Here is a 24,566-nt window from a genome sequence, read left to right on the forward strand (position 1 = left end):
TCGAACACCCACGTTTAATTATGACGTATATTGTCGTCGCTTGCATCTGTCATCAGGCTATTGTATCATTATGTCTGTTGGTTCGTCCTTCTTGGGTCCAAAGGAAAATTTACCATCCAGTTTAAAGGGTTGTTTATATTGAGCACGATCGCGACCGTGGAGGCGAACACCGCGATCGCATTTGATTGATTATGCTAGGTTTCCACTATCTCGATTCGCGCTACGATTGAAATCGTGGTTTTAATCGTGAAGTAATCGTGGTGATCCTCTGATTATACCTTGAGGTCAGTCGTAGCAATCGTGTTGATCGTATCGAAACGCATCCGAGCGTATTTTCGCGTACCAGAGAGAGAGAGAGAGAGGGAGAGAGAGAGAGAGATGGGGTATAACGTCCACTCGACACAAACTATACGTCATTTCGGGACTAACACATGCTTCAATTTTATTTCAATAATTCGCTTGCGCGTAGGGGTCTTTAGCAGTGGGGGGAAACCGGAGGAACCAGAGAAAAACCACGAGGTTGGACAGGCGACCCTACTCCTTGTCACGTACAGCTTTGACTCAATGACAGACCGTATGATACAGCGTGCACGTGCTAAACATTCGGCCACCCCCCCCCCTTTACGCATACCAGCTCGTGGATTCAATAGGGTCAATTTTATCTTAATACATCGCACGACAGTGAGAACCTAACATTAACTGCTATAAAGTCGTTTATACTAACGACGAATTCGGTCGAATTTCTGTTCGCGCAGAAAATTTCTCCTTTTTTATTAGCATATCAAGAAAGAGCAGTTCGTTCTGCGTATCGAGAAGCATTCTATTCATTATGGCGAAAATCGCAGGAATATTAAAAAGAAATGAAATGGGGTTTAACGTCATACAGCTCTTAAGTTATGTCATGCGACGTGTTTCGATTCCCTGCTTGTACACGACAAGGAGAAGGGTCGCCAGTCCCACAGCTAAAGACCCCTTAGTACCGAAATAACACAGTTTGTGTCGAGTGGACGTTAAGCCCCATTTCTCTCTCTCTTTCCCTTTTCCGGTCAGATGGTGTTGTTCTTCAGGCATATACGACCACTAAAACCAATGCTGTTTGTATATCGGTTATACAATTGTGCTATTTAAAAATCACAAATTGATGATCGTAAATTTTGATTTCCATGAAGAATACTTCAGCTATTGATGAAAATTAATTGGTTTTTTTTAAAATTAAAAATGCTTCATGTAAGAGCTAAATCTTTCTAGTGTAGATCTTTTGTCTAGCTTCAAATGTTAAATTAAAATTATTATTTAGATTCACATACTATTTCAAACAAATGAAAAAAATAAAAGGAAGTGCTGTTTTATAACACGATGAAAAGGGGTTCTATAAATAGAATCAGATATTGAAGCGTCTGGTAACATCGAAGTATTTATGCACTATTTTAATGCGGAAATTGCAAATTTTCTAAGAAAGTCAAAACATAATTATTTTGCTCAACTCACAATTATACGATCATAGGTGTCATTCTCACACTTACAAGTCATTTACACGGGAAATAATAACACAATTACCTCCCAATTACCTCCCTTGTTTTCTATTCTCCACCATGGAGTAGCTTTTTTCAACGTTTGAAAATGAAGAGAAAAATGATATTTTTGCCAATTTCTCAGCTGGCAATAGTGAATTATAGGATTAATAGGATTATTCTTTAACAAGGTAGGACTGTTTATGGATACCATCTATTTTAAGGCTTTATTTTAATAAATTTTAAAAATATAACTTAAAAATATGCTATTTCCGCTTTAAAGATGTTATTAGATGTAGCCTGATTATCTATGCTAAATGGAAGTGGTTTAATTGATTACTGGTGTGATGGTAAAAGATGTATTGTATTTTTTCGTGCATTCGAATACAGTGGGCACCAGCGGAGATGGCTTCGGTATTGAATAGATTAGAACTTCGCCATTTAACGTTAAAATTAATAATCAAGACCTTGTTTATTATTTAGGCTATATAATACTTGACAATCGAGGCTATCTTGTCAACATTTCAGACATTTATAACTTCGGTAGAATAAATTAATTTGACTGAAATTTTCAATGTATTCATTTTTAATTATCTATTTTTAACTATACAGCAGGAATGGTCAGCTATAGATCTAAATCTTACATAATGTGTTTTTAATATAGGCGAATATATAAACAATGTAGCCATGGGGTTTGTACGTGACAAAGAGTAGGGTCGCCTGTCCAACCTCGTGGGTTTTCTCCGGGTCCTCCGGTTTCCTCCCACTGCTAAAGACCCCTACGCGCAAGCGAATTATTGAAATAAAATTAAACAATATGTTAGTCCCGAAATGGCCTAGTTTGTGTCGAGTGGACGTTAAACCCCATTTCTCTCTCTCTCTCTCCCCTCTCTCTCTCTCTCTCTGTAGCCATAGGCTTCACAGCGCGTGTTAAATGACGGCAATTTTGTTATTTCTTTCTTCTCTTTCTTTATCGTCTGCCTTCCTTTTTTTCTGTTTTAAGTCTGCAAGTCAAATTTCAACAGCCTGAACGCCCCCTCGGTTCAACTGGCACACTGACCTACATTCAGAACCACCGGTTCACCAACTAGCTCTCTGATTGGCTGTAATTCCAAATCCCTACATGCACGAATACCTACCTGCAAGTCTGGGTGACGCATTCAATTAACCAGTCTTTCAGCAGCGATGTATTTTCATTGATAAAAGTTCCACCCTTAAATGATCGAGACGATTTCGTGAATCTGGCATCCCGAGCAAATGATTGGCTGTGGCTATTCTTAAGCTACATTAATAAAATGTGACCTTCTTTTAAGACATATTTTAACAACTTGTGAGTTTTTGCGGGTTGTTGGAAAAGTTTAGAGTAATATGAGTAGCTTCATTCACACAGATAATGTAAGTCATTCACTCATTGATAAGACGGACGTCAGAGACAGCAACTCACATGTCTGCGGTATTGGGCAACCGATATAGAGACTTTCATCAATGAAGTTATATATCCCTTGGTCTGTTTCTTCTCAGCCGTAATGAACAATATATGAAATAAAAAGAAATGGGTTTTAACGTCTTACTGTTCTGCTCCGACTGGGTTAACGAAGACAGTGTGGTATGGGGCTCTACGACCTACTCTTATATCGAATTAAAAATTGCCAAGGGATCTTTTGCGTGCCTGCCAATCCGTACACGGGACCTCGGTTTTTCGACCCACCCGAACGACCCATCGTCTTTTTCTAATAATAAAGCTGTGAATACAAACAAAATGCCTGGAAATATTTATGTCTTGCTCGGATATCCGGGGACGGGTATAAGTATTTTATCGAGGTTAATTCGCATCATCTAGATAAACTTTTTGGCAATGTCTGGTTGAAAATATATTACAATAGTTTGTTGTTCCATGCATAGACAGATGCGCTTGGTGTTTATTAGTAGATCTGCATTGGCCGAGAAAGTTCATCCAGATTTTCCGGCGTGGTTCCCCTTGTCAGAGATGCAGGACGGAGGGCCTGACAAGGACTGCTGTCTAGTCCTTCGGATGAGACGAAAAACCGAGGTCCCGTGTATACATTGGAATGCACGTAAAAGATCCCTTGGCAATTGGAATTCGATATAAGAGTAGGCGATAGTGCCGCTGCCCGGGCAAAATTTCCCTCATAGCACACTGTATTTCGTATGCCTGTCTTCATTAGCCCAGCATAGGAGCAGAACAGTGGGACGTTAAACCCCATTTCATTTCATTTATTAGTAGACATTACATAGATGAACTATGGCTTGTACTATACACTGATCAGATTATTGGATCTACCCATGATGTGCAGGAGGGTTGGATGGCTGAATGGATAGCACGTGCGCGCTGTATCATAAAGTCTGTCATTGAGTCAACTGGCGTGGTTTCGATTCCCCGGTTGTACGTGACAAGGAGTAGGGTTGCCTGCCCAACCTCGTGGGTTTTCTCCAGGTCCTCCGGTTTCCTCCCAATGCTAAAGACCCCTACGCGCAATCGAATTATGGAAATAAAATTGAACCATATGTTAGTCTCGAAATGACCTAGTTTGTGTCGAGTGTACGTTAAACCCCATTTCTCTCTCTCTCTCGCTCTTTCTCTCTCTCTCTCTCTCCCCCATGATGTGCATTTTAGAATGATCAAAGTTTTGCATAAACACGTGTCGTTAATTTATTGATCAGGGGCCTGTTTCACGAAATTTTAACTAAGATAAAATCCGAATTTTAGTAATTTGATTGGATAATATTAGATTGATTTTAGTGCTTAGCCAATCAAAATTGAAGTATCTACTAAAATTTGGATTTTATCTTTAGTTAAGATTTCGAGAAACAGGGCCCAGATCGTCGGACATATGGATACATGGATCACATCATGGTGTAGATATATTGCATGCATTATATACTTACAATTGAAATAAAATGAAATGGGGTATAACGTCCTATTCTTCTGCCCCCACTGGACTAACATGGTAGAATTTAACTATGTTGTAAACCATAAATTCACTGTAAAAACAGAAAAACTTTTATCAGCAAGAAACCAAGATATTTCTTGGTTTTAAAATAGGACAGAGCGGTATCGAAAATAAAATGAAATGGTCAGTACTGATATCGATCGTGGCGCAGTGGATCTTAAACCGTTCCGGGTATATGTCACCCAGCTCACCAGACAGTGCCCAAATTCCCGTATTATCAGCCCCCCCCCATCCCCCGGATATCGTCAACACTGTTCAGGTCATTCTGGGTCTTTATAGATTGTCGTTGGAGGAAAAACGGGGGGGGGGGTATTTTAGGAATAAATCGTATTTTTGATTTGTCTTTCACTCCAGGTCGGTCACTGAACTGAATCCACAGTTTTCTTTGTTTGATTGTGGCGCGGGTTCTGCACGTAATGCACATGTTAGTTGAAATGAAAGATAGAAAACATTTGTTAATGTACATAAGTAATGATTCCAGCTGTTTCCTTCATAACCATTTTAAAACACACACGATAAGAAACAACATAAAAACCAAGAAAAATCTGTCAAAAAATGCTAAAATTACATTTTATGCAGAATATGCAAAAAGGCGCGAAATGACAGCACACGCCGCATTTTGTCGCGTGCCTGGAGCGAGACTTTTTCTGGTGTCTCGTGCTTCTGTGAAAGGCATAAACTGGTGTAATAACGATAGAATGTAAAAACAACTTCACAAGCAACAAAGAACATAAATCAAAAAGATAGAGAATAAGTTATGGGTCGATTTGGGAAGTGAAATAGGAGTCGTGTTGGAACACAGTCGTCCGTCTGTCAAAATTATTAGAGAGATTATTCGTCGTCAAGCCCCAGTTATTAATAACGAGTTGGATAGAGTTTACATAGCCAATTGAATAACACGAGAGACTACTATTAAATAGAACTTAGTTGTCTGATTCCAGTTTTTTATATCTTTATAACTTGGTCGTTTCGAGGTTTTTTGAGTGATCTACATCAGAGAATGTACGTGTCTCTGGCTATACGTCGGATAGTTTTTTTTATTATTATTCCCAAGAAATTCTAGAAAGTTCAACTAGTTTATTATGCAATTAAACTTCTGTAGAATATGCATACTTGAACGTATACCAAAGTCTATCATCTATGACATTCTCAGGTCGGGGCAGCCCTGAAGCAAATATCATATAATTCCTATGCAAATTTTGTGAAAATATAACAAGTATTATATGGATATGAACTGGGCAGTTCAACCTGACTTATAAATCATATTGTAATCAAATTAGTTTTGTGGAAGACAATTATTGCCCCTCGCTCCGCTCGGCGATATTACATACATCGTGCATGTAATAACCCTACTTCATAGTTTTTTGGAACAGGAACTGGTTGCTAACCGCTACTCATCTTGGTGTTCTTCTTCTTGTTTTTTTTATAAACAATATTCTCAGAAAAGGATTGAGGATCAGGCCAGGCCTATATTACCTCTCTTCTTGTTTTTCTTCTTGGGGTGACGCCCTTCGAAAAAAAAAGCCTAAGGCCCCGTCAATTCAAGTCGGATCGATATGAAAATTGGCATGCTTCTTCTCTGAACAATTCAACATCGATTTGCTGAATTAAATTGTTGAATTTCATCCAACAACATGGTCTCAACAACCAACCATTTTAGCCATGATGAAGAGTTCGATCAGATAAATATAAAATGATAGAAGTATGTTAATAAATGTGACAATAGATCGCATCAATTCAAACCAGGTAATTAATTATTCAATTAGAAACTTGGGCTTGGGCTTTAGAGGCTGCAAAACAGGGAGTTTCGGTCAGCTTAAGGGTTTCGGAGAGTAATTGAAAAAATCATATTTTGTTGTGAATGCTGAAATCAAGTAGAAAATAAGTAAATAAGAAAAATCGAATGTATAAGTATTTGTCAACATACGAGGGAGAGAGAAGGGCTGTATACCAGCCGCAGTCGGCGGGTACATATTTCCTAGATTCCTATCTTATGAATGTCTTTCTGGAGAACTCGCGGTAACTCTAGCCCATGGGCCTACAGAATATTAATCAAGCCCTGGCTATCAGTTTAAGTGACGAATCTCGTGCACGCTCGGCTATTGAATCATGTTGCTAATATGTTGTACTTTATGTCACACGTCTTGTAGCTCGATGTATTTGGTATGTTTCGCTCTATTTGTCAAATATTTTTGCGATGAGGTAAGTTTGATATTTTAGTTTAAAACACAGTTAAATGGTTAAGGAGCATCGCGTTACAAGGGAGGTAACTCTTGTTTTTAAATATAGACTATGTGGATTAAGACTAGTAATTCCCTCTCTATGTATAGTAATTCCCGCTTATTCCTTTTTGCATTGCATTTTTTTTTTTTACTTTTTCGTCTAGAATCGAAGAAAAATTTTTGAATTTACATAACCTAACAGTTTTTGGGTGAATATTCAGGATTTTGAGGCGGAATGATTAGGCATTAAACAGATATCAATTAGAAATGAAATGAAATGAAATGAAATGACATGGGGTTTATACATTCTACTTTTCCGCACTTTTCTGCACGTCAATGTATACACTGTCACTCGGGTAACACACGCCGGAAATACCTGAGAAACCTCCTCGGCCAACAGCGAGAGCGAACCCGAGACCTCCAGTCAAGCTAACGAGCCCATGTCTAACTTACTAAGCCCCCACGGCTCTAGACCTTCACAGTCTAAAGATTCTTTGACTGGGTCTAGAAAAAAATTGAGATGCCCCCCCCACCCCTTCAATATTGTTATCAGATGTTTGTAACATATTGGGCTCATAAAGATTAGGATATTTTAAAAAATGCCAAAGGCCATTAAACATACATTATGCAAGAGGTAAATCCGCCTATTGCAGGTCTTTCTTTAGGCCTGAAATGTTATCTAAATTATTAATTAGACATTAATTAACTTCTCCAGACCATAATCAAGTCTCGATGGCATCGCTAGCCTGCGATGTTTATTGGATTAGGTTCCGATTTGCTGTTCAACTTCCATTCATAACAAAATCAAAAAGTGGATAATCGAGACTATGGTGTTTTTTTTATCCTACTGACTTTAGTAATGATGAACGAGGCTAGCCCTAATATTCAATCGCTAAAATCTCGGTTCAGAGTGGATCAATTTGACTGAAATTTTCAGAAAATACCCTTTAAATTATCTACTTTTAACTATTATAGTGAGAACTGCCAGCTCTTTATCTAATCTCCCATAACGTATGTTTAAATGTCATGGATATAATATTGTAGAATCAGACTACTGATTTGTTGTTGCTTTTGCAGAGTTTGATCGATATCTTAACGATAGACTGACCCCTAGTCTTTAAAGATATATTTTATCTCATGAACAAATTTCAGCCCTTGATGTCATTTTTTCATAGACTGGACTGAGCGGAACAGAAAACAAATCTTGGGATGGATTTTCCATCCTTGGCCCGAGTTCACAAAGCATTCTCAGACTTAAGAATTAAGAATTGACTCAACTTTCAATCAATGTTTATGTGAAATATCTTTGATCCAGATTCACAAAACTTTTCACATTGTTTCTTATTGATGTATTTGATGCATTAAAACAACAAAAGTTTCATAAAGGGTTCTATTTTAGTTAAAATAAGGCAAACAATTTTGAGTCAATTCTTAACTTAAACATACATTATGCAAGAGCTAAATCTGCCTATTGCAAGTCTTTCTTTGGGCCTGAAATGTTATATAAACTATTAATTAGACATTTATTAACACGAAAAGACCTTAATCAACCCTCGGTGCCTTCTTATGTGTCGGATTTTCACTGGATTTGAATCCGATTTGCTACTCAATGCTCATTGATGATTTAATCCAAACGTGGATAATCGAAACTATGTTTTTTATCGTACAGACTTTAGTAATGGTGATCGAGGCTAGGCCGAAAAATCAATCGCTAAAATCTCGGTTCATAGCAGAGCAATTTGACAGAAATTTTTAGTATATTCCCTTTACATTATCTAGTTTTTAACTATTATACTGAGAACTGTCAGCTTTTTATCTAATCTTCCATAATGCCCCTTAAAGTATGAGAATATTCTATGTAGGCTACTCGGGGCCTTATTGACATCTCCAACACATATTAAAATTTATTGACGGGGTCTGCTCATGCTAGGCAGCAAATAGAGACTATTTTCCTTCGCAACGGCCCGCAATAGTAATAGAGGCTAGCCCTAACTGTGGGGTCGCTGTCTTTCAAAATCAAACTCTTTAAAATAGGTTTGGGCCATAGAGTTATAGTATAATGTAAATCTATGGTTTGGGCGCATCGAAATGGTCCATCTTGTACAAGGGAGATAACTGTGTAATAACTACGACAATTGGGATCAGCCTGAATTAGTGGTTTGGTGATTTTTTTGTCCTGAACCATTCATCCTTGCAGTTGTTTGTTACTTTGTGCAGTATGACTGTTTGGTTTAGGCTTTATTTGTTTCTTAGTAAACAAACACAATAAATCTATTACCACGTACTAAATCAACAATCAACTATATATTTGGCCTAGATAATCAGGCTATAACTAATCCTATCTTTAAAATAGTACGTGAATACTCTGATGTCACCAATCGTTTCAATATGTCAGACATTCTCATTTTGGTCAGTTTTTAATTATGTTATAAAATATCACTTCTTTGTATTTCTTTTGATTCGATTTGTTTCCCAATATTTACATAATATGTACATATCAGAAGATCTGTGTGAGGAGAGGGGTGATATATGTTACGCCTGCTCCCTGACCGTTTCATCCATTTAATATAGAATACTGTTCACACATACACACAAAAATGATGGGGGGGGGGAGTCCCTCTCTCTCTCTCTCTCTCTCTCTCTCTCTCTCACACACACACACACACAACTGGCATGCCTCTTTAAACGGCAACTCGCCCAGATAAGTTACAAACATTAAAATCCTAAATATACAAATGGGTTAGCATAATGGTGTTGTATTCTGGGGGTTGTAGCTTATTCAACAGTAACGAACATAACCCAGATAAATAGTTAAACATACATTATGCAAGAGCTAAATCTGCCTATTGCAGGTCTTTCTTTAGGTCTGAAATGTTATATAAACTATTAATTAGACATTAATTAACATGAAAAGACAGTAATCGACTCTCGATTTCATCGTATGTGTCGGATTGTTACTGGATTGGAATCCGATCTGCTGCACAACGCGCATTGACGATTAATTCAAACAATGAATAATCGAGACTATGTTGTTTTTATCATACCGACTTTAGTAATGATGACCGAGGCTAGGCCGAAAAATCAATCGCTAATATCTCGGTTCATAGTGGAGCAATTTGACTGAAATTTTCAGCATATTCCCTTTACATTATCTAGTTTTTAACTATTATAATGAGAACTGTCAGATCTTTTTCTGATCTTGCATATTGTATCTTTAAAGTTGAACTTATAATAAACGGGTGTCCAAAACTGGCCAACGGTCACAAGTATTGTTATGACGAGTCGATCACCTGACTAAGGTTACAGATGAATATGAAACATATACAGCCTTATGAATAAAATAATTATATAATAATATTTGATAATATATGTTACATTGTAAATAGGAAACAGAAGTTTAAACACAGAAAATGATATGATCAATCATAGCAAGAATGAGCCTTGATTATAATTACGCCATCATTACATAAAAAACTTAAAGATCAGTTCAGATATTGGTCAATTGCTACTTTAATTAAAATTAAATAATAAAATATATACAAAGATACACTCTAAAACTACGTAACGTGATGTAATCAGTCGCGATGGCCACACATGCTTTTGTTATAACATGTTGTGTTTTTGTGACGTTCCGAAGAAAACAGAATCCAAGATCTATTTGATAAGGCCAACTTCAAGTTTAGTCAAAGGTCACGAGATGTAAACAGGGCTAGCGCTAATCCCAACCCTAACCCTAACCATGGACCTAGTCCCAACGCTTACCCTAAGCCAAGTCGTTCGCATACAGCTTTTAATTACAATTTTGGTGTCTATATGCGTCGGTTGAGTTACTGTACCGTCCCATACAGGGCCGGCGAAAGCAATTCTTGATTGGGGAGGCTACCATGCTAGGTTCTCAGGCGAGGGTCCAGGGCCGCCTAGGCACCGGAGGCTGTTGGGGATCTAGATCGTCGAAGACGCTTTCTGAGTGATTTCTGGCTAATAAAATTACACAGCAATGGAGTGAAATTTTATTTCTTTTCTAACTCCCTTACCATGAAAACACAATCTATGTGGGTTAATCCTGGGATGCTGAACTTGACAGATATATGCATAATAATATCAAGGTTGTGGACCATTTAGATGTCACAATTTTAATCCGATTTTGATGAAAATGAAACTTACAATGTTTGTTTATTACCGAAAGATCTCGGTTCCTTTCGATATTGGCGCATATGGGACCGTCACTTCCTGGATTATGGCCCCTGACTGTACGAACAGTCACATTTTAGTTTGTGGACCCTGTAGAAGTAACAGTTTATATTTGATTGTAAATACCGTTTAATTATATCAGGGGCCTGTTTCACGAAATTTTAACTAAGATAAAATCCAAATTTTAGTAACTTGGTTGGATAATATTAGATAAGATTGATTTTAGTGCTTAGCCAATCAAAGTTGAAGTATCTACTAAAATTTGGATTTTATCTTTAGTTAAACATACATTATGCAAGGGCTAAATCTGTCTATTACAGGTCTTTCTTTAGGCCTGAAATGTTATCTAAATTATTAATTAGACAATAATTAACTTGTCCAGACCATAATCAACTCTAGATGGCATCGCTAGCCTGCGATCATAAGTGGATTGTGAGCCGATTTACTGCATAACTTTCCTTCTCGATTAAACGATTACGTGGATAATCGAGACTATGCTGTTTATCGTACTGACTTTAGTAATGATGACCGAGGCGAGACAGAAATTTCATTGCTTAGTTCTCGGTTCATAGTGGATCAATTTGAATGAAATTTTCAACAAATTGCCTTTACGTTATCTAGTTTTTAATTATAGTGAGAACTGCCAACTCGTTATCGAATCTCCCATAATGTATCTTTAAAATTTCGTGAAACAGGGTCCAGGTCACAATTTTTATCCGATATTGGCGAAACTTGAAATATAGGTCTATCTCCTAAAGATCTCGGTTCCTTTCGAAATTGGCATGTATCAGGCCGTAACTTCATGGATTATTACGTGTTTAGCTTATGGACACTCTAGAGGTCACAATAATATTTTCATCCAATTTTGATGAAACTTGAAATGCATGTTTGGTTCCTTTCCATATTTGCGCATATAAGATTGTAACTTCCTGGATTATAGCCCCTGATTGTACGAAAAATTGCGTTTTAGCTTGTGGTCTCTCTAGAGGTCACTATTATTATCCGATTTAAAAGGCGTTCGGATATATCACCGTTATACCATAATTACGGTTGAGTTCACATTTCCTGAAAATCGAACCGACCTGCCCGACAAAATGGCCGCTCCCCAAAAATCATGCAATGCCCAGGTTAGATCTAAATATCAAGGCCATCTGCAGATTTCGCCAAGGTCACGAGATGTAAACAGAGCTTGCGCCAATCCTAACCCAAGATCTAGCCCTTACCCTAACCCACAATCCTCGGCAACAATCATGTGCCCTAACCCTGATTACATCTCGTGACCATGACGAAATCTTTAATATTTAGATCTTACCATAATACCCAGGTTCGAATTTTTTATCCAATTTTGATGAAACTTAAAATATATATTTACATCCCCTAGGTCTGGTTTCCTTTCGATATTTGCGCGTATTGGATTATGATCCCCTGATTGTACAAAATATCACATTTTTAGCTTATGGGCCCCCAAGAGCTCACAATTTTTATCTTATTTTAAGATTGTTCAAATATATCACCGTTACACCATAATTATTTCCTAAAAATCGGACCGAAACTTTCCCGTCAAATAGTCACTCCCCTTTACGAAAATAGTATAATAAAATCATGTATTACCCAGGTGTGGACCATCTAGAGGTAACAATTATATACTCGATTTAAATGGAACTTAAAACGAGTTCAATTTTCGTACGCATCTGCTCCTGCCTTTTACACAAAATGTGAAATATGAATGAAGTTTGTGGACCTTTCACGGTGAAACTTAAACTGTGTTAAGGATCAAAAGTTCTTGGATGAGTTCGACTTTGGTAGCATCAGACCTTACATTCTAGAGCTATAGCCCCTGCGTTTCACGCAAAATTTGAAATATGTACGCAAATGTGTACGGGGGTGGGGGGGCTGCCATTGTTGTCTCATTTTGTTGAAACTTAAAGCTACAATTTCATGTTTTTAAGTTATATTTTTAAAATGTATTTAAATAAAGCCCTCAAATCGATGCTATGTATAAACAGTCCTACCTTGATAAAGAATAATTCTATTAATCCTATAATTCATTATTGCCAGTTGAGAAATTGGCAAAAATATCATTTTCAACATCAAATTCAAACGTTTGAAGATAGCTATTCCATGGTAGGGAATAGAAAAACAAGGGAGGTAATAAGGAGGTAATTGTGTTATTATTTCCGGTGTGAAACATTTTTGAGTGTGAGAATGATAACTATGATCGTATAATAGTGAGTTGACAACCTATTAAGCAAAAGACATAGAAATAATTATATTTTAACTTTCTTAGAAAATATGAAATTCTCGCTTTAAAGATCAAAGGATTTTGAATGAGAGGATACGCCTTATTGATTTTACCTCTTCCCCATCAATTCTTGCAAAATGGGGATATATCTTGCATGGCAACCGCTTGTTTTAACTGATCATAACGGATAGCAGTGAATTATTTCATTGATAAGGGACACAAGGAAGATTTATAAATAAAACTCTGTCCCGTCGTTTTTCTTATTGCCTAACACGTCATAGATACAACAGACTTGAAATAGAGATCTGCTATTCAGTTATCTAATCGCGACCCTCGCAACCGTGGGTCTCTTAACCCAGGGATCAGTATAGAGCATCAGGGTTTTCTTCTTCTGAAAGTTTACATTCTAGAAGTCTCACTTCTACTCACATCCATGTTAAAATCAAGCCTCTTGTTTTATTGAATAGTTACTTGAGTGCAATAACCTGGAGAAAAGAGTACTTGCTAAAGCCCCTCTCCCCGCCCACACACACACGCGCACTCCGCCAGGCCTGTCATATAAGTTACAATATTGTATAAGTTTACAGAAGGCAAGTCTTTAACTCAGAATCATCCGTAGTCTTTGATATTGCAAACACGACTTATGGGCCAATTTAAATCAACAATGATGTCATTTTATTACGAAATAATGGGCTTCTCATATCCAATATTCCCGACAAAGTGAAAATTGTAAAATTGACACACGAATTACGTGCCAGAATGCTTTCGAGTGCCATTTATAATGAAGCGACTCGATGAACCAGGTTAAACATATCCCACACTGGCCACAGTGTAGACTGGAATAACCAGATGCGAAAGACAGCCGTTCAATTTGTACTGATTAGACATTACAGTAAAAACAGAAACTATTGCATGTAAATCAGCTTATAATACATTCATATTATATTATTAAATGCGTTGCGACCCATTTGTGTCCATTTCTAGGTGCCAAAGTAGAGAACGTCTCTAAGGGCAGTGGACGCTTACGGCTAGCCCCCTGATCCATTCACTTTATTTGAATTGTGCGTTTGTTTGAGATTTCTGCGTAATATGTCTTGTCCGTATATTTTTTTTTGTGTAAATTATGTGTGGTGCAGTCCCCCTGCATTTACTATTAGAATTCGTCGGATTGAATAATACCTTTTGGACAGAAGTTATTGTGTGTATTGAAGAAAATGGTATTTCCCCTTTAACAATAATATGGGTCAAAAGAGTGCGTCATCAGCACAACCTTTAATAACCGTTCTGCATGACTGATTTTCTTTTGTATATATGTATTTATGACATATAATCCCATTTGTATGTAATAACTAGAGTGCATGTTTGTCAATTCTCGCTATAAATCTAATAAACTCGGTGAAAGGGAATTTCTTTACTTATTACTTATTTCGTTATTAGCGCGCGTCGAGAGAGATTCTATCGAGAGACCCTCTCTCTCTCTCTCTCTCTCTCTCTCGACAACATCCACTCAACACAAATTAGGTCATTTCGGGACTAACACATGGTTCAATTTTATTTAAAAAATTCGCGTGCGCGTAGGGGTCTTTAGCAATGGCAGGAAACCGGGGGACCCGAAGAAAACCCATGACGATGTTGGACAGACGACCCTACTCCTTGTCACGTACAACCGGGGAAAACGCGCAGCGAACATCGTTTCTAAGCAAAATAAATAGTTTCACGATAACGTTATCCGAGCGATACATTTATTTACATTCCTAGTGTATACATTTCTAAATTTAATTTGATTTCACCTATTCGTCTGTTGGTTCAAGTCCCACATAGCACACCCTGCACGGCTATATCTATTTGTTAAGGCCGGTTCAATTTGCGTCAAGGTCGCTGAGATGTAAATAAGGTTAGGGCACGTGATTGTTGGCGAGATTGTAGGTTAGGGTTAGGGTAAGCATTAGCGCTAGCCCTGTTTACATCTCGTGACCTTTGACCAAACTTGAAGTTGGCCTTATCAAATAGACCTAACCCACCTTGCACGGTACATGTCTGTCTTTAGTATCCCGGGTGGTGCAGAAAATTGGGACGTTAAACACCATTTCATTTCGTTTATTCTAAATCTGAAATTTGGTTGTAAAATCGAGAATTGCTTTATCACGTAACTCCACTTCCTCGCTGCATTTTCCTTGTGGTTATTAAACACTGTGAAATGAAATGGGGTTTAACGTCCTTCTGTTCTGCTCCAACTGGATTAATGAAGACGGGCACACGCCATATATTTTATGTGCTATGAGGGAAATTTTGGCCTGCCACGGCACTACATGTATATACGGCCTTCTCTTATTTCCAATTCCGACTGCCAAAGGTTCTTTTACGTGCACTTCGGTTTTTTGTCCCATCCGAACGACCTGCACCACTGAAAGGGGTTAGAACCACTTCTGAAAATCCCGATTAACTTCTTCGGCCAACATCGGGATCGAACACTAGACCTCCAGGCTATCGCATCGACATCTTACTCACTGAGCCTCCACGGGGATCACGTGGCTAAGTGGGTAAGACGCTGGCTCGCTAGCCTGGAGGTCGGGTGTTCGATCCCTGCATTGGCCAGAAAGTTCATCCAGATTTTCCGGCATGGTTTCTCCTTGTCAGTGATGCAGGATGGAGGGCCTGACAAGGACAGCTGTCTAGTCGTTCGGATGGGACGGAAAACCGAGGTCCCGTGTACACATTGGCGTGCACGTAAAAGATCCCTTGTCAATTGGAATTCGATATAAGAGTAGGCCGTAGCGCCGCTGCCCGGGCAAAATTTCCCTCATAGCACACTGTATGGCGTATGCCCGTCTTCATTAGCCCAGGTTAGGAGCAGAACAGTAGGACGTTAAACCCCATTTCATTTCATTTCATTTCCGCGCCTCCATACGAAACACCACTGGAGAGAATTTCGGCTGTATTTTATCATTAATATAAATCTTTTACTTGGTGTTATATTATATCACTTATTTCTATAGTTTTCTTTCTGTTTAGCCTATTATTATCACAGGTACATGGGCTAAATCTATTTGTTAAGGCCAACTCAATTTTCGACAAGGTCGCTGAGATGTAAATAGGGTTAATTAGGACATGTTATTGTTGGCGAGATTGTAGGTTAGGGTTAGGGTTAGGGTAAGCATTAGGCTAGGTCCAGGGTTAGGGTTGGGATTTGCGCAAGCCTTATTTACATCACGTGACCTATGACGAAAAATTGAGCTGGCCTTACCAAATAGATCATTTAACACTAACCCAGGTACATAGGTTCAGGAACGCCCCTATGGTGCACCTATGTGATTTACCTCACGGAGAAAAAAATGTCAACAGAAAAGCGTCTTATCTTTCTCCTTTATTATACATCCGAGTGTATTTTTATTAATACGAACATGCTTGATAATAAAAAGTATAGGAAGGAAAATAGAGAAGGTTTAATTAATTTTTTTAAAAATATGAAGAAAAAAACACAAAAAAAATCAAAATTTTTAAAAATCACATAGGTGCACCATAACTATAGGGCGATCCTGTCTCCATGTACCTACGATTATGATTAGATCTAAATGCCCAAAAAGTGCCCGTCAAATATCGTTTATCAAATGATTTATTTTCCATTTAGCTCGATTTTGTGGTCTTACTTTTGCAATTTTACTGATGATTAAATCGTTTTCATTATTCCCTTCCCCCATTTGTTTTGGGGTTTTTTTGTTTTTGTTTTTAGGCAAATCGTCCGACAAAGAAAAACAAGAGCATCGCTACCGCTGCAATATACGTCCACATTCCTGCTTTGATTGATATGGTACTTTTTAAAACTAGAAATGGGCGTGGCTCTGCCCCTGGGGGTCGGGCATGCACCAAAAACAATAGGGATCTTCCTTGGGGTATAAGGAATAAGTATACCAAGTTTGAAGAAAATCCAGTAAGAATTGCGCCCTGTAGGCGACACAAAGACACACGAAAAGAAAATGGGAAATGGGCGTGGCTCTGCCCCTGGGGGTTGGGCATGTACCCCAAACGATAGGGATGTTCCTTAGGGTACAAAGAATGTGTATGCAAGATTATAAGTTAAGAAATGTGGCCTGTAGACGACAAACAAACAAATACTAGAAATGGGCGTGGCTCTGCCCCTGGGGGTCGGGCATGCACCAAAAACAATAGGGATCTTCCTTGGGGTATAAGGAATAAGTATACCAAGTTTGAAGAAAATCCAGTAAGAATTGCGCCCTGTAGGCGACACAAAGACACACGAAAAGAAAATGGGCGTGGCTCTGCCCCTGGGGGTTGGGCATGCACCCAAAACGATAGGGATGTTCCTTAGGGTACAAAGAATGTGTATGCAAAGTTTCAAGATTATTAGTTAAGAAATGTGGCCTGTAGACGACAAACAAACAAATACTAGAAATGGGCGTGGCTCTGCCCCGGGGGGTCGGGCATGCACCAAAAACAATAGGGATCTTCCTTGGGGTATAAGGAATAAGTATACCAAGTTTGAAGAAAATCCATGAAGAATTGCGCCCTGTAGGCGAACCACAGACACACACACACACACACACACACACACACACACACACATACATACATACACACACACACACACACAGACAGGGGCGACGGCATAATACGTTCACATTATGAATGTGGACGTATAAAAAGGGGCATTAAGATAGCGCAAAATGCTTCACTTCGAGGCAGTGATATTAAATAAAGCCATTCGGCTATAAATATCAATCTACTTTATTTTTCAACTTCTATTGGGGTAAACGGATTGAATATATATTTTGGGCTTTTGGTTTTTAAAGAGAAGTAGTGTTTTCCAGGTTTTCAAAACCCTTACGTAGAATAAACAAAAAATTCGTCTAACACCACTGGCCTGCGATGTCGTGACAGAAATTGACATTTTGACACATGCATTTTGTCTAGATTATCACATTATCAACTCGCTATGAAGTTTAGCAATAAAATGTTGGCGTGATAATCTGGACTGATATTTCTGCGCATGCGTCTAACTAAAAACAAACATGGCGGACTCTTGACAGCTTGAGTTGAAAGACGAAAATAGTTTGCGGCTAACTGGCTTCTAATTTTACCAACCTATTTTTAGACGCTTGTGGTTCGATTTGAATTAACAGACTTTTAATTGGATGCCTGAATTACGATCCATTGGGGTGAGTATAAGAAAATAACCACAGAAATGATCAAAGTCGACTTTTCGACAACGAACGATGTTGATGATTGTTTACTTTTTTGACATTACAAAATGAAATCGGCCAGTCAACTTACTAAAGTTCAAATTGTTATATAACCGGTGGAAGTCGACTGCGGCCATTTAGTTATTTGCTTTTACAGTGTTTAAGCAAGAAAAGGGAAGTTAAATAAAACACCCGCTCCACTTTTCCCACCAAATAAAAAAATAGGAATAAAAAAACTGGGAAGAGGAAGAAAAATCGTCGTTGACTTTGCGCTATGACAGTATGTTACACTTGACTTTTGTCAAATTGTCAGAGATAGTAGTCATAAACACAACTTCCAACATAAACGTTGAATACAGATCTGAGGTAGGTTCCTTTATAATTTGAAAGGAAATTGATCAGATCAGGTTTCGATCAGTATACATTGTATTGTACAATTATCATTACAATACACACAGACCTTCGGCTTCAATTAAGGGAATCTATGTGAAAATTCCGCGATCATGTTCGATCCGACTCCCTTTTCTATTTCCATCACTTTTTATTTTAGGGTCAGGTATTTAAGATTTTAAAAAAACTATAAATTCAGGGTTAGGGCCTAGGGGTTTAAAGGGCCAATCCCGATAATATTTTAGAGAATAAAACTGCTTAATTTTGTGTTAAAATCCCATAAAATACCTTACCTTACGGCCGAGCAACTAACTCAACATATGTGATACGTTTTTAAACAACTTAACCCGTCAGTCTTCATCTGGAAATGGAGACCGGTGTCCCAAGCTGTCTTAATAAAACCAGACTTTTATTTTATAAAAAAAAGTGTGTAGGTGAAATGTAACTTTTGTTATCAAGTACAGCACATGGGTCTTTCATTGTATAGACCTCTAAAGGAACGGGAGTCGATTATCAGGTCACCCAACGAAGAAATTGACCCGAAATCTTAAAAGGGTTACGTTTCCGGATTAACAGTTTTGACGGTCACGTCCAAACGACTCAATATTTTGAGCTGAAATTTTGAGAAGGGTAATTATATCATTCCTCTATATTTTGGTCCTTAAATTTCATACGTACTCAGACTTTTATTTTTGAGACCCTGTTCAAATCGGGATAGTCCCTTTAAGATTAAAACCAATGAGTAAGACAAAATCTTCAACAACAATGAGATATTGAGACACAAAAATGGGAGGCTATCACCGTTTGAAGTTGTAGTGTAGATAATTGTCTTTAGATTTTTAAAATCACTTTTGTGTTCATATCCATTTAAATCTCTGTCGCCTGATGGTCTAGAGAGATTATTACAGGCTTGTCATGTTAATAAATGTCTAAATGGTAATTTGTATGATAGTTGAAGCCAAAATAAAGACCTCCAATATAGGCAGATTTAGTTGTCATGTTAATAAATGTCTAAATTAATGAAAATTTGTATAATAGTTGAAGCCAAAATAAAGACCTCAAATAGGCAGATTTCTCTTATATGTACATAATGCATCTTTATACTGAAATTCAAACTTAGATTAATAAACAAGCAGACTTGAACAAAAATTTAATTGTAGCCCTAAAAAGAGTTTATCACGTCAGATCCACCCAATTCAATAATTTATTTTCACCTACATGTAAACCAAACAAGTTAAGCTTCCCCCTTTTTATCATAAAACAAAATTAAAAAAACAAAAACTACAACATACATGTACACATATTGTATTAACTTCTTTATCAACATTTTCCATCTTTTATCTAAAGAGCATCTTAGACAGCAGACATACATGTATAGTCAGGTGGTGTTTTTTTTTCGCTTCCCCGCTTGTACTTGAGGAGTAGGGCTGCCTGTCTAGCCTCGTGGGTTTCCTCCAGTTTCCTCCCATTGATGAAGACCCCTGGCTTCACGCAAGTGAATTATTGAAATAAAATTAAAGCATGTGTTAGTCCTGACTAGTTTGTGCCGAGTGAATGTTAAACCCCATGTCTGTCTCTCTCTCTCTCTCTCTCTCAAAATATATATATAGTGCTAAATGTATTAAATTCTATTTTATTCTTTCTTTTTTGACATTTGTCGCTTGATGCATTAACCCGTTAAGTGCGTAGGTCGTTATATACATGTACAGTCCTGGACAACTGCCACTCACTGTGTGTAGGGCGTAATATAACGCCTTGGAGGTATTTTCCCCAACCTATTCTTAGAACATAGTACATAGTTCTTCGTCACTTCATCAAATTAATTACACAATAGGGGGTAGTTAACGTTTTAAAAACGTCACGCTTAATGGGTTAAACACCATGAAAATATATCAACATACATGTAGATTTGAGAGAGAGAAAGAGCAAAAGAACATGCAATAATTATTTTTTGGAGTATTTATTTGTATAGACAGAAAATGTTCAAAAGAATCATATTCTTTTTTAGCCATTTAAAAAAATAGCTAAGCCTATAAGATTCAATTTTATTCATTTTTTTTTTACTTCAATCTTTTGATCCATTAAAAAACTTGTAAATACATCAACATACATGTAGATGGAGAGAGAGAGAGAGAGAGAGAGAGACTGTCAGTTTGAGGTCTACTTAACAAGGGAGAGAGAGGAAGAGAGTCTGTTAAAAGGAAAGAAAGAAAGTATGAAATGAACTTTTTTTTGTTTGTGAGTATTTGCATGTACAAGTACACAGTAGATCCTAGTAACCTTTGACCTATAGAGCCATCATGTACCTGTCTGCATGGCCTACATACATTACTTATACAGGTAAATAAACTATGTATATACACACACTTAACTATATACTATATAAACATCTATATATCTGTGATAGGAAGCATCAGAATGATAAACACCAAATAACTACTGATATTAAGATTCGCTTGACAGGTGAGTCTCGATATTAACATTCGTTTGACAGGTGAGTCTCGTAACACTGACAAAACTACATGGTAGATTACAATCAATTTAAATTCACTCATTGTCGTGTGACTTTGGAGTTTGGTAACTAAACCTGTCACAAAATTGCAAATTTCGATCTCAATATTTATTCCTATGGGTGAGATACTAATGTTGAATTTCAAAACAAATCTGTCAGTGAGATTCTTTGAATTACTTTCATAAATCCAATATTTAAGAATTTTACATAAATGGGATTTTTAGGGGGGTTGGATGGCTGAATGGTTAGCGTGTGTGCGCGTTGTATCATACAGTCTTTCATTGAGTCAACTGGTGTGGTTTCGATTCCCTGGTTCTATGTGACAAGGAGCAGGGTAACCTGTCCATCTTCGTGGTTTTCTCCGGGTCCTCCGGTTTCCTCCCACTGATAAAGACCCCTATGCGCAAGCAAATTATTGAAATAAAATTCAACATATGTTTGTCCGAAATGACATAGTTTGTGTCGAGTGGACGTTAAACGGTTACACCCCTTTTCTCTCTCTCTCTCTCTCTCTCTCTCTCTCTCGTAATGGAATTTTCAACTATTTACATGTATTATAACATTTACGAGTATATCTTACATTTTTGTTGTTCTTAACAATTATTGTACTATTACAATTGTCAAATACAATGTATGTGGAGAGGGCATCAGTACGTTTTTATAACTTTTGTCCCAATCCTTTTGTACTGTATGTATGTTCTAGTACAATAAACTATGTTTAATAAAAAAACAAACTAAATTACATGGTAGAAGAATACTAGATGTTTAAAGTCTTAAGATCATCATTTTAGAGATTTTTGAATTACTGGCAAACAAGAAATAAGTTTAGTAACAGTCTCACAATACTATATAGAGTAGACTTCACATTACAATACATTTAAAATCTTAAAGGAGGAAGTCTTTAACTCAGTATCATCCACAGTCTTCGACATTGCAATCACTCACAACTTATTGGTCAATTTAAATCAACATTGATATTGTTATCTTACCGAGAAAAGATGGGCTGATATCCAATATTCAAGACAAAATGAAAATTTTAAAATTGGCACACTAATTGCGTGCCAGAATGCTTTCGAGCGCCATTTGTAATGAAGGACGCTAAACATACATGTATCCCACAGGAGAATACCGCCGGTGTAGACTGGAATAATCAGACACCATAGACTGCCGTTTGATTTGAACTCTTCCCATATTTCGCTGACCATAACCGATTAAAATTACTGTAAAAATAGAAAAGATTGAATGTACATCAGTTTATATACATTCAGATTACATTGATATATGCGTTGTGATCCATTTGTGTCAATTTCTAGGTGCCCAAGAATAGCAATTTAGCTCCTTTAAGATTGTCATTTGAGGGAATGACAATATTATGACTGATTCTCTAAAGGAAATTGGAATGCACGTAAAAGATCCAGTGGCAGTTGGAATTTGATATAAGATTAGGCCATAGACTGCTGCCCAGGCAAATTTCCCTCATAGCACACTGTATGGCGCATCCCGTTTTTAGTAGCCCAGTGGGAGCAGAACAGTACGGCGTTAAACCCCATTTTGTTATGGGCCTCTGTTTGACGGAAGTTTATATTCATTTTTGTGTTATTGATATACAATGTATTGATATTGTATCATTGATACATGTACATGTATGTATATTTGTTTTGTTTTCTTAATTAAAGACATTCTCCGAAAAATATTTTGTAGAGGAGTGCTTTAATAGCATTTTGTGTGTTTGTGAGTTAGTTGTAACTGGGAGAGATTTTTAGGGGAGCGATTTTTTCAATTTGTTGATTGAGGGAAGCTTTTTTCATTGCCACACCTTCTTTATCTGTTCCGAGAGCCACGGTGGCTTAGTGAGTAAGATGTTGACTTCCTAACTGTGTTTGATTCTTGGGTTACCCAACAAAAGTTCATCGGGATTTTCAGGTGTGGTTCCCCTTGTCAGAGGTGTAGAACAGAGGGCCTGACATATTGCCTCGTATCACAATGTCTGGCGTATGCCTTTCTTTGCATTAGCCCAGTCGGTGCAGAATAGTAGATTAAAATTGTAATCACTCTTATTTGATTGATGAATAGCCCGACAAAGGGGAAGCAATGACTTCTGTTTAAGATTAGATTGATGAATTGTCCGACAAAGGATTAAGTCAGACAATCAAGGCAGTTTAAGTAGTAAATCAAGGTAGGTGTATAGACGGTATAACACGATAAATACATTGACAACTTAATTACCTAATCAATCCAGCCTATTATCAACGACAATCAGTTTGTGGTTGAGTGGTAGTTATACACTCAGTACACTATATTAATTTTGGAATTTTGAATATTATTCACCATGTTTTGATGTCCGATTAGGCATATTCCTGGTCGGACAATTTAGACTGTATGGAAAATTGCGTCGGATATGTGTGGAATATACGGATGAAATCCGACCCCATTTCATTTCATTTGTTCCTTGGCAGACTCCCCAGCACCAGGTTGGAAAATCATGAGGAACTTTCTCTGTCAAGGGAACACCTACATTTAGTTAGTGAGCTAGCACCTTACTGGCTTGTATGGCTTGATGGCTGTGGGGGGGGGTGAATGTTTTGTTGCCTGGCAACTCCTGTTTTTATTGTTTGGTTGACTGACAATTAGTACTACAATGTAAATATATATACTAGTAATTTACTGGGTGATAGCTGGTGACTATAATATGAAAGGTCAAGTGTCTGTGACCTGCAGGTGCCCTCTGTGTTAATTAGTTTAAAACTAAATTTATTAGAGATTAACTTGAGACCTGTGACGAGAGAGAGAAATAGGGTTTAACACCCGCTCAACATGAACTAGGTCATTTTGGGACTAAAATATGATACAATTTTATTTCAATAATTCGTTTGTGTGTAGGGTTCTTGAGCAGTGGGAGGAAACAGACTGACCCAAAGAAACTCCACAAGGTCTAGTACAAGTAGATAATCTAAACCACGTCACTTGATTGAATTACAGACTTAATTATCTAACGTACACACTTAAACCATTCGGCTATATATCCACCTCTAGAGACAAAAGTCAGTTGGGCAGCCCTGTGTTACACGTACATGTACATATCCTACATTATTTTACTAAAAACAGTATTAAAGGAACCCATTTCTCTGTACCTCTTAGTATTTAATTACAACTAATTGCTTTTTACCGGGGGGGGGGGGGGGAGTGTTGGATGGACGAATGGATAGCACGTGCGCACTGTGTCATAAGGTCAGTCAACTGGCAGGGTTTTGATTCCCCCAATATACGTGACACAGAGTAGGGTCGCTTGTCCAACCTCATGGGTTTTCTCCGGGTATTTGGTTTATTG

General features: G+C 37.6%; 1 protein-coding gene across 1 annotated transcript in view; it reads left to right on the plus strand.

Moving 5' to 3' along the window:
• Nucleotides 1–18,161: 18,161 nt before the first annotated feature.
• LOC126810379 (rab-3A-interacting protein) overlaps nucleotides 18,162–24,566 on the plus strand; it is a 29,862-nt gene continuing 23,457 nt past the window's right edge. The window contains exon 1 of the mRNA XM_050535410.2: nucleotides 18,162–18,312. The gene's annotated coding sequence lies outside the window, so the exon portion shown is untranslated. The remainder of the gene's footprint in view (nucleotides 18,313–24,566) is intronic.

The sequence above is a fragment of the Patella vulgata genome, chromosome 2 (genome assembly GCF_932274485.2).
Source record: "Patella vulgata chromosome 2, xgPatVulg1.2, whole genome shotgun sequence".
Lineage (NCBI taxonomy): Eukaryota > Metazoa > Mollusca > Gastropoda > Patellidae > Patella > Patella vulgata.